This window comes from Diceros bicornis, chromosome X, assembly GCF_020826845.1.
Source record: "Diceros bicornis minor isolate mBicDic1 chromosome X, mDicBic1.mat.cur, whole genome shotgun sequence".
Classification (NCBI taxonomy): domain Eukaryota; kingdom Metazoa; phylum Chordata; class Mammalia; order Perissodactyla; family Rhinocerotidae; genus Diceros; species Diceros bicornis.
In genome coordinates, this window is record NC_080781.1 from 80,336,569 (window position 1) to 80,349,108 (window position 12,540).

Below are 12,540 nucleotides of genomic sequence, written 5' to 3' on the forward strand. Positions count from 1 at the left end.
TTATTAAAAGTGCTTTTTACTAAAAAGCTTACTATAAGAATGAATCTTTTCTTTGAGAACACAACTTTCTTCAAGGAGTAACAAAGATGTTGTATAGTAAAAATATCCTGATCAAATGGAAATGTATGCATATTTTCAGAGATATCAGGGGAGCCCCATTAACTTTTATTCCCTTTGAGTTTACAGTTATATACTACCAGGAGGTAAAATTAAATCTAACAAAATTAGATTTTCCATCAATAAGGGATTATTTTGTTATGACTTCATTACTTCTTGCCTGAATTAAGTTATATTACACAGAAGACCTCTATTTATTAGATTCAAGAATAAAGAAGAAATATGACACCTAAATAAAATTTCATATAAGAAACATTTGTCATTTATTGTTTCATCAACATTTAAGTAACTAGCATCAAACCAAAAACAAGGGAGTGATGAATTGATGGACATCACAGGTACAAAGCATTATCTCTCTCGTAAATGGGACTAAAAGGAACTTAAATGCAACATACAATAGTAGAAAGTATGAATTATGATAGTTTTAGATTTTCTGAAAAGCAATGGGTATCAAGACACTGCTGGTTTTCTGGCACTACTGACTTATACAATTTCAAGTTCTCAGAATACTTATTGGAGTAATTAGCTATTATGTGCCAATAATACAGACTTTGTGTTTGGATGACTCATCTCCTGTTCTAATTGTTCTAGTTAATTTCCTACTTATCATCCTGTTTTCTTTGCTGATTATTCCCCATGTAACCTATTTCTTCTCATCATACATGCCCTAGGTCCTAAGGCCCAGCTAATGTAACTTAACTTTGAACTTATCTCCACATAAGCTACATTAATAAAATGATCTTATTTAGTATCCAGGGCAGGCAACTTCAGTTATTTTCCATTTTTCCCTATACCATTGGAGTGAGAAGGAGTTTGTATGAAGCTTCTTGCTTAACAGGAGTTCTGTGTACGATTGGAATGTGGCAGGGTATATTAAAAAGACACAGGGGGCCAGCCCCGTGGCTTAGTGGTTAAGTGCGTGTGCTCCGCTGCTGGCGGCCCGGGTTCGGATCCCGGGCGTGCACCGACGCACCGCTTCTCCAGCCATGCTGAGGCCACGTCCCACATACAGCAACTAGAGGGATGTGCAGCTATGACATGCAACTATCTACTGGGGCTTTGGGGGGAAAATAAATAAATAAATAAAATTATTAAAAAGACACAGGTAGGTGAGGAATCTATGGTAATTGCTTCATCCAGATAGGATCCCAGCTCTCAGGAGAGAAGGCCTAGGAAATTGGCTTTATTTTCACCCTTCTCTAGAAGCCCCTGCACCTACTATAATCTGCTTTCAGGTAGTAGATGACCTGGAATATCACACAAATTTTACCTGGACAAAGAGAAGTGAAATTGTATTTTTTAGGGATGCATAGTCTGTGGAGAGTGTTTCTGCCATTTTTTTTTTTGAGAACAGTTTTATTTATTTATTTATTTTTTGTGAGGAAGATCAGACCTGAGCTAACATCCATGCTAATCCTCCTCTTTTTGCTGAGGAAGACTGGCCCTGAGCTAACATCTATTGCCAATCCTCCTCCTTTTTTTTTTCCCCCCAAAGCCCAGTAGATAGTTGTATGTCATAGTTGCACATCCTTCTTGTTGCTGTATATGGGACACGGCCTCAGCATGGCTGGAGAAGCAGTGTGTCGGTGCGTGCCCAGGATCCGAACCCGGGCCACCAGTAGCGGACCGTGTGCACTTAACCACTAAGCCACAGGGCTGGCCCTGCACTTTTGATAGAAGTATTTCCTGAACTATTCTTCACCCAGGAAAAAGAATTAAAAATACAGTGAACTACTATGCAGTAAAATTTCTCTAATTTGGACCAGAATGAAAGTATAAACTCAATTATTTAAATAATGAATTTATTAATTTCAAATGCATACCACCTGGGCTAATAGTGTTGCAAATTTCAGGTTCTCAAGATAATGCCTTAATGAAATTTGAATTATAATTATTGTATCAGATATTTGTATGTACATTAGTGCTTCTAAAATACTATACATTTAAAATAGTTAATGCTTGTCTTAAATGCATTCGGCAAACTTCATTTGACATTTATTTATCACATAGAATGTGCCAGTTACCTTATTAGTTACTGGAAATGGAGTTAAATAAAAATTATCCTTACTCTCTAAGCACTCTCAATCTACTGTGGAAGACTCATAAAAATAGAAAGTAAAGGGTGCTACCGAAGCTCAGAAGAGAGACATCTAACCCAGGCATAGATGACATCTAACCCAGACAAATACCTGGAGTTGCCTGCTCTGGATAACAAATAAGATCATTATGTTAACTCTTATGTAGAGATAAGCTCAAAGTTAAGTTATATTTTAAGAAGAAAGAACAATGCATGCAAAGACCTAGAGGTCTAATAGAACATGTCACATTCGTGAAGTACAAGTAGTTCAGTATGGTTGGAACACAGATGGAGGAAGGGGTGAAGGCAAAAGATGGACAGAGGATATATGTGAGGCAGTGGTAGAGGATGAGTCCAACCAGGTAGGTAGGATCTAGGAGATAATAAAGGGCTTTGCATACTATATTAAGGAATAATGATTTTATACTGAAATTGATGTAGAAGTATTGAAGAGTCTTAAGCAAGGGAGTATCCTCATCAGACCTGAGTTTTAGAACAAGTGAAATACCCTATGCGAGAGTAATTTGTTATGGCAGCCAAACTTACTAAGACAGAAATTGGTACCAAGAAGTGGGGTGCTGCGGTAACAAATACCTAAAATTTCAGAAGTGGCTTTGGAACTATGTAATGGGAAGAGGTGGGAAGAATTTTCAGGTGCATGCTAGAAAAAGCTGATATTACCATGAAGTGATCGCTAAAGGTGACTGTGGTGTGGACTCAGAAAGAAAAGAGAAGAGGTGGAGAGAATGCCTCCATTTTCTTAGAGAATACATAAAACATCAGGAAAAGAATGTTGGTAAAAGTATGGTTGGTAAAGGTCATTCTGATGAGGTTTCAAACAGAAATGAGAAACGTTGGAAACTGAAGGAAAGGTGGTCTTTGTCATACGATGGCAAAGAACTTGGTTGACTTGCATTTGTGTTCTAGTGTTTTGTGGCAGGTAAAACTTGTGAGTGATGAAATTGAATATTTGACTGAAGAAATTTCTAAGCAAAATGTTGAAGGAGTGGCTTGGTTCCTTCTGACTGCTGTAGTAAAATGCAAGAAGAGAGAAATGAATTGAAGACAGAATTATTAAGCAAAAAGGAAGCAGAACTTAAAGATTTGGAAAACTCTCAGCTTGTCCATATTACAAAAAATGAGAAAGCATGTTTGGAAGAGAACACTAAAGATGTGTGATTAACTGATGAAGATTTTAGTGTGAGTGTGAACCACAGAACTAATTAGCCACTCCAGTAGGAACATTGTCAATTTGAACTAAAAGAGAAAGCAAGATGGAATGAAGGAAGGCTGTCAAACTTCTTGGATTTTATAGGATGAGACCATAGAGCCATTTAGCTGTTTAAATGTGCTGTTCTTAGAGACAAGCGAAGAAAGACCCTGAAGGCAATTCAGAGATCATCAAGTCTGCCTCTTTGGTTTTAAAAGGGGGGAACATCATCTTGGTTTCAATAGGCCAAACAGCCTCTGCCCAAAACCTTCGGATCAGGGCCACCCAAAGCCATGGGGAGGGGCTACTCTAAGCCTTGGAGGCATGACCTCTGCCTAGCAGAGCTGCAAGGGCGGGACCACCACCTCAGTGGGTCCAGAAGGCGAGACTTCCACCCTAGTGGGTCTGGAAGGCAGAATATGGAGCCAGAGGATTATTTTCCAGCCTTAAGATCTCATGAAGTTTGCCTTGCTAGGTTTCGGACTTGCTTGGGATCTGTCACCCCTTTTTTCTTTTCAATTTATCCCATTTGGAAGGGAAAATCTATTCTATGCCTATCCCACCGTGTATTTTGGAAGCACATAACTTTGGATTCACAGGTTCACAGCTGGAGAGGAATTTTGCCTTAGTATGAATTGTACCTCAAGTCTCACCCATATCTGATTTAGATGATATTTAGATGGGACTTTGGATTTTAGACTTGAGAGTTGATGCTGGAATGAGTTAAGATTTTGGAGGCTGTTGGGACAAAATAAATATATTTTGTATGTGAAGAGAACATGAATTTTTAGGGGTCAGAGGTAGAATGCTATAGACTGAATATTTGAGCCGCCCCCCTTCATATGTTGAAGCTCTAATCCTCAATGTGATGGTATTTGCAGGTGCAGCCTTTGGAAAGTAATTAGTCATGAGGGTGGATCCCTCATGAATGGGTTTAGTACTTTTATAAGGAGATGTGAGAAAGATAATCTCTCGCTCCACCATGTGAGAATACAGCAAGAAGCCATCCATTTGCAAATCAAGAACAGAACCCTCAGCAGACACTGAATCTACTGGGACCTTGATCTTGGACTTCTCATACTACGGAACTGTGGGCAATAAATGCTTGTTGATTAAGCCACCAAATCCACGGTAATTTGTTATAGCAGCCCAAACCGACTAAGACGAATACTGAACCTACCCATATGGAGCTCATTTTGCTCATCTTTCTAAAATTCTCTGCTTCAAGTCCTTCATGGTTCCACATTGTCTTCAAAACAAAACCCAACTCCTAACCCAGATTGTGGGTAGTAGGGTAGTCAAGGAAGGCTTCTTACAGGACATATTGCCTGAGCTGAGTCATCTAGGAAACAGAGGAGTTATTTGTGCAAAGAAGGATGTTTTGCCATAGAAAAAGCAAGCAAGGCACAGATAAATGTATAATGAAAGCATAGATTGGTGAAGAAGATGGCAAAAAGTGAACATGGGGTGCATGTGAGTGAGCTGTGGGGATTGGAGAAATGGGTACATATTTCAGAGATTTTTAGAAGATAATATCAACAGGACTTGCTGTCTGATTTGATGAGTAGGACTTGCAGGGATGAAGAGGGAGGGATTGACATAATTTCCATTTTTCTGCTTTGGGCCACTGAATGGATAGTGATGACATTCACAGAGACCACAAGAGGACAAATGAGCAGATTTTAGGTGGAAGATACTGAATTCAATTAGGGGTATGCTGAGTTTGAGGCATTCAAGTAGAGATGTCCAGTGGGCCTAGAGCTCAAGGAACTATCCCAGGGCAAAATTGTCTAGTCTATTAAAAAACACTTCAAACCACATCTTGATACTACAAAAATAAGTTTACATAAATTTTAGCCTGGTACTTACCTAATCTATTAAACATTCTAGCAGTAGAGGCCCGTTTGGTAACTTTTTACTGTGTTCTATACAGGTACATTAACTAGAAACTCCTATTTAAGCTGTGACTTCAGAGATTCAGATTTTATCGGCTAGCATTTGGTATTTATATTTACTCTTACTTATGCATACACCATTAGAATACAGAGGAGAAGAGAGTAGTTGAAAAAGAGAAAATATAAATATTTATTTTTATTAATTCAATTTGTTAGAAATGCATTTTTAATAAGCACAGTGGAGCGGTAATAGAGTCTGGAAGCTGAAATTTATTAGAAAAATTTCAAAAATAGACTATAAGGTTGAAGATGCATGTACTCTAGTGTACTTGCATTTATTTATCATTTCCTTTAATGAAAAAGAAACTGAAATTAAAAATTTGTGGAGTTGTTATACTAATGAGATGGCACTACAATGATTGAGATCATATCAGTAATGATGTCTTGTCTTTCTTTTCTGCACATTTATATATACTTCTCACCAAATAATTCTGTTAACGTTGTAATTGCTAGAAAAAGCTCATTCCAAAACTTTATTTAAGCTCATAAATATATCACATTAGGGAGTCTTCCTTTGTGGAGACTTTTGCAAAGAATACAGGAGGCTAAATATCAAGGTTTAGTTAATTAGCCATTGTAAGAGGGAGAGTTGACACAAAGACATCCCAGTGACAAATAAGTTTTGGAGCTAAATGGATACTAATGGATATCATTAAAACTTTCTCTCTAACTCTCTTTTCATCACAATATATGCACTAGGGAAAAAAATTGCTGTAATTGTGTGTCCCTTATTTCCTCTAAATCATATCTTGTAAGATTTTTCAAAATATATCCATCTTTTATTGAATGGAAGACTACTGTTCAAAGTAAAATATGCTTTATAGAGGCACACAGAAAAGAGAAGCATTTTATTAGAAATTTAAACTTACGAAAACATGGATCTGTGATAACTGTGCATTCCACGTTCCAGAAACAATGGCTTCCATCTTTAATTGTCAATATCAAAAGCAATACAGTAAGAAGTAATCAGAGACAAGAATGTCTGAGGAAAGTGAAAGTTTGCTGGTACCTATTTAACAGATCTTTTGCGGCTAATAGAAAGTCATGGGAGGCACTTTGAAATGAAAGAAACCTCATTTGGTGGGTTTGAATGTCCTCTGCTGGTATCTTGTGTGTAGTAAATGAACATGCCCACTGGTATGGACCCTAATAAGCTTGTTAGCAGGCTTATATCCCTTATTTACGCCCAGGGCCACAAAGAATTCAAATTGAAATTAGTGAGAAAAACATGTATATCAGACTTTCTCTCCTTTTTACTTTCATTTTGTTTAGTTTATTAATTCATTTATAAAGTTTCTTATTTATTGATTGCCGACTATTGACCTCTGTGCTAGGTAGAGGTGCCCAGCCGGCACTGAGACAGTTAGTTACATAAATGAACAGGACAATTCCTGCCCTGGGAGAAGCTCAGTCTAGTATTGGAGTAGCTCATTTAAATAAATAAATGCACAGGTTAATGAGTCCTCTAACAGATATCTAAACAAAAATACAAAGGAACACAGAAGACAGAGCAATTAGCTTCATGAGAAAGTGGATGAAGAGTGGCATAGGAAAAATAGATAATTTCCAGATAAATGGAATGCGTCTGCATCCTCTCTCCCTACACCTTGCTTGCCATCCTACTAGAATTTGAAAAGATTAGCATTTCTGGTGCCCTAAGGGACTAGCAACTGGAGACCATGCTTCTATCTGCACTCCCTTCAATCCACCACTATGAAGAAAGAATTCATAGAAGGTTTGACAGGATGTATTTGCCAGGAGGAAAAGATATTTAATTATTATATTCTATAAGAAAAGTATATTTTCGTCCTATAATTCTGAGATTATGAAAGATCTGCTTCATCCTTAAGTGTGGCATTATTTTCTGCCAAGAGTATACATGTATTTCTCCTTTTGTGAACATTTCTCTTTTTGTGAACATAAAAGCTAATGGGAAATATATTCAATATAGAAATTTGCAATTGGATTATTTTTTCAGGATCAGAAATTTTCGGTTAAGTGAATGCAGCCATGCAGGGAGCCAGAGGAAGACAGGAATGATTCTTGTTCAAGTACTGTTGTGTTGTGTTTACCTGGCCTGCCAAATCTGAACTATAGATGTTTGGGTTTATCCTGTTTCAATTTTTTCCTTAACCACTTATGAGGGGGTTCTTTGAAATCACCTATTAGTTGAAAGGAACCAAATGCCTTGCTCAAAAATGTTTAAAAGATGCATAGTTCCGCAATGGAATCTGCAATTTCAAAAACCACTGAAAAGTTAATGTTGTTTCTTTTGAAATTGGTGCTAAGAATCATTTAGTGGCAAACATGATCTGAATTGATTTATGACTATTTCTTGTCTTTATTTATACACACAGTGTAAATATTTATACATTTCTTGACAGAAATATTAATCTATTTGAGTACGGTGTGCTGCTCCAGATGGTGATGGGAGTGTTAATATATGAAATATACACCCTATTACATTTTTAAAATGTGAAGTATCTTGAATTCTGAAGAACATCTAGACCTAAGGAAATGAAAAAATATAATAGCATTTGTATATCTAAGATAATTCCTCACCTTTAACTCAAAATCATACTTGTGTATAGAATCATTAAAAAATACTTCTCTCATGCATCTGCTAAACTTCTACACTTCCTTCAAAACTCACCTCAGATATGACCTCCTCTGTGAAGCCTTCTTTACTCTCATAGTTAATATTTACTTCCTCTGTGCTTCCCAATACTTGATTTATATGTCCAAAATTCTTATATTGTATACACATTATTTCTTTGCAAGACGACTCTACAATTAGACTATGAGCTCTTCAAGGGCACTCCTTATTTTTCTGTCATTTTCTAGTGTTTAGTAGAGTATTTGTCACTCACCAGATTCTCAGTAAATTTTGAACAACTTTGTGGTAGATGCTATAAAGTTAAAAAATAAGTTTAAAAATTGATATTTCCCCAGAGAATCCTTGATATCAACCAATCATCTTATTTATTCATTTATTATTCTGGAGTATGTGCTATGTGCTAATACAGAAAGCTAATATTTGCCATGAGAGAAACAAAATAAAGCCTAAGTTATTTCTTACTGTTCAGGATCTGACAATGTCATCAAATATCAATAAATCACATGAAAATTTAATAATAGATCATCTATTCTCTTTAAGGGCTAAAAGAATGCACAGACGTTACATGCTAAAGGAGTACAGAATTGTAAAGTATAGCTTCCATAACCTACATGGGCCAAATATACTCAAAGACCTCAGTGGAAGATAAAATCTACTGGAAATGGGCAAGGCTACGGTAACTAATTGGATGTGTGCCTTAAAGACAAATGGCAACATCAGTCATAGTGCCCAAAGGGTTGTGGTAAACTCATAATCCCCCTTGGTGGAATTCAGGAAAGTCAATATGGGTCAGTCATGGTCAAAGGAGTCTCTAGCCCATACTTATCTACATGTATCAAAATCACTAGTGGAGCATATTTAGAATGCAGATGCATAGGCCCAATTTCAGATTTTTTTAATTAAAACCCTTGGTAAATTAGAATTTGCTTGTAGTTACATTTGTTTGTTTGTGTGTTAGTTTTTTATTGTTATGTAACAAGTTACCACAAACCTAGCAACTTAAAACAGCACTTATTTTCCATAGGTCAGAAGTCTGGGCATGGCATGGTTGGAAAATGATAGATGGGGCTGCTATCTCATCTGAGGCTCAAGGTCCTCTTCTAAACTCATTCAAATTGTGGACAGAATTCAATTTCTTATGGTTGTAGGACTGAGAGTCCCATTCTTTTGCTGGCTGTTGACCATGGACCCTTTCATATTCAAGTTAGCAACAGCGCATTAAATCCTTCTTGTGCTTTGAATCTCTGGCTTCCTCTTCTACAACCAGCCAGGTAAAACTTTCTGCTTTTAAAGGGTTCATATAATTAAGACAGGCTCACCAGATGTTTTCTGTATTTTAAGGTCAACTGATTTATGACTTTATTTACATCTTCAAAATCCCTTCACCATAGTATCTGTATTAGTGTTTGCTTGAATAATCAAGGACTAGGAATCTTGTTGAGAGCAGTTTAGAATTCTTCTTCTCACAGTATGCTTTTAAAGTTATACATACATGTGGGCCAGCCTCGGTGGCCTAGTTAAGTTCAGTGCGCTCTGCTTCAGCGGCCCGGGTTTAGCTCCTGTGCGTGGACCTACACCACTCGTCTATTGGTGGCCATGCTGTGATGGCAGCTCACATACAAAATAGAGGAAGATTGGCAAGAAGTGTTAGCTCAGGGTGACTCTTCCTTAGCAAAAAAAAAAAAAAGAAAAAATAAGTTATACTTACATGTAGCAAAACATTCAAAAAGTGTAAAAGGGTGTATATGTACTGTGATAAGTACATCTCCCTCCCATTCCTGACCCTAAGTTTCCTAGCACTCTTCGCCATAGTCAACTGCTGTTATCAGTTTCTTCTGAATCATTCCAGAGATAATCTTGTCAAAAATCATGTCTTTTTCTTTTTTCTACACTCATGGAAGTATAGTATACATACTGTTGTGCACTTAGATATTTTTCCATTTGACAATGTATCTTGAAGCTCTTTAAATATCGATACATCTAGATCTACTTTATTCTTTATGTTGGCTGTGTTTACACTTTGTGTGAAATGTTCTTCTCCCCAGGTTCCTCACTCACCTAGGCATGGCTCACTTCATCCAGCTCACTGTTTAATTTCAACTCTTCTGAGAGTCTTTTTCCAAGTAACTAATATCAAGTAGTTACTTTCTGATCATAGCACCCTATTTAATTGTCCTCAACCTTTACCTATCGGAAATAATCTTGTTTATTTACCTGTTTACTTGTTTGTTGTCTGTTTTCTCACCGTGCAAATAGAAGGTAACCTTCACAAGAACAGAGATCACATCTATCTTGTTCACTGCTTTATCCTTAGCTCCTGAAATAGTACTTGGCACATGGTAGATGTGCTATAAATATTTGTTAAGTATATAATTCCATTTTACAAGTGCCATATTTTATTCAACTAATAATTTGTTCAGTTTGTTCACTACTGTAAATAATTCTGCCATGAAAATCAATGGTCATATATCCTGTACATATTTGTGAATATAGCTGTAAGGTATATTTGTAAAAGTGTAATTATTAGGTAAAATGATATATGCATTTAATATTTTGATAAGTATTCCCAAATTGCCCACCATAAAGGTTTTCATCAACACAGACTCCCAATAAAAATGTGTCAGAAATACATATTTCCCTTAAATCTTGCCCAACAGAATTTGTTGCTAAACTTTCAAAAGTTTACTTTCATGTTTATTGTTAAAATTATGAGTGATACTGAATATCTTTTTATGTTTATAGCAATTTTTTAGTTTGTCGTTATTGCTGTTAACTGCTTGTCCATGTCTTTTCCTATTGAGTTTTTCGTTTGTTTTTGATTTTATCCAGTGCTGAAATACTTGAAAAAAGAGCTCGAGGGGAAGGAGTTGCAATTTTTTGACTGTCATATGTGTTGTTAATATTTTCCCCAGTATGACTTGGTTTACGGTATAATTTACTGTGTATTTTTTTCAATTTTTTTGTAGTCAACTACGTGAATCATTTCTTATCTTCTGTGTTTCTAGGTTGTATTTTGCTCAGGCAGTTCTTTTTCATCCCCAGAATTTCTAAGAAAAACAATCTCATGCTGCTTCCTCCTGCAATTTAACTATTTATTTTTAAAGATATATCTTGGATCTATTCAGGAATTATTTATTAAATAATCCATCTTTTTTTACTCTCATTTGAAATGTCATCACATCAGATAATTTCTATATGTATTTGAATCCATAGCTGGTCTCTCTTTTCCATTCCATTAATCTTTCTATCTATTAATGTGTCTGTACCAACATATTTAGAATACTGTAGCTTTGTAACATGTTTTAATATCTGTTAGTTCCAGTTGACCTCCATCTCATTACTTTTCTTTTCCAGAATATTTCTACCTATTCTTGAATATTTATTTTCTCCACATGAATGATCATATTGAATTTATACAGAAAATTAACTTCTCCACATTATTGAATCTTCTTCCCAAGAACGAGGTACAGCATATCTTTTCCATTTATTAAGCCCTTTCTTATTTACTTCAGTAATATTTAATATCTGGTAAGAGATGTAATTTATTTCTGGATAATGACTATCAAATGCTTCCTGATACTCCCAAAGCATTAATTCTATGTATTCTTCCTTCTATGCTTCTTTTCTTGAAAAATTAAGTGTTATCTCTTAGCAGCCTGTACTTGGAGCTCTTAAGTTGACTGGCTATCTGAGAAGGCATGTGACTGAGCTGAATCGAGCTGGTAGTCATCCACTAAATGTCTCTGAATATAGTCAGCCAGGAAATTATCCATCAATCTTTTCCTCAATTATACAGTCCCATGCTATTATACTGAATTGTCTTATGGACAGCCAAAGGCAGTATTTACCATGGTAGTATCTTTATAAATTTGGCAATGGACCTTGCTATACTCAGCAGAAGCTGTCTGAAATAGAACACTGCAGACTGCTGACTGACTATACGTATTCTTATGATTTTCCTCCCTGAATATCAATAGTAGAAAGTTTTAGGATCTTTGATTAGCAAATTAATGTGTATCATCCTCTCCCATTTTTCCCATGAGGAGTTGGTTGCATGGATGTCAATTGGTTCTCTGATGACAATAAGATGTTTGTAGTGTAGTTGTACGTGTGTGTGTGTACACATACACACGTTTGACTGTTACGTTCTTCTATGGCCTGTTTTATACTGTTTTGTAGCCTCTTCCAACTATGCCTGGGTGGTTATTGGCTTGACTCATGATTGATGGCTTCAGTTCTTGCACAGCTAGATTTAAAATCTTCTGCAAATTCAAACCAATTATCCTAATGAGTATGCTTTTGACTTCTTCATCTATATATGTTCTTGAACTCAGAGATTCCTGATTCAGTCTCAGAGTTTAGCTGACAATCTTGGTAAAATTCTATAGGGATCCAGGGCTGGGTCTTGTTCAGCAGACCCTTCCCCAAGCAGATCTGCTTCATTCCTGAGGAGCCTGTCTGGTATTTCCAGAGTGACGTAGAGTTAGTAGTGTTTTAAAATTTGCTTTAGTGTGTACGTTCTTTGCATTTTAGTTAGGTTTATTGTAGGAATTTTAAAATTGTT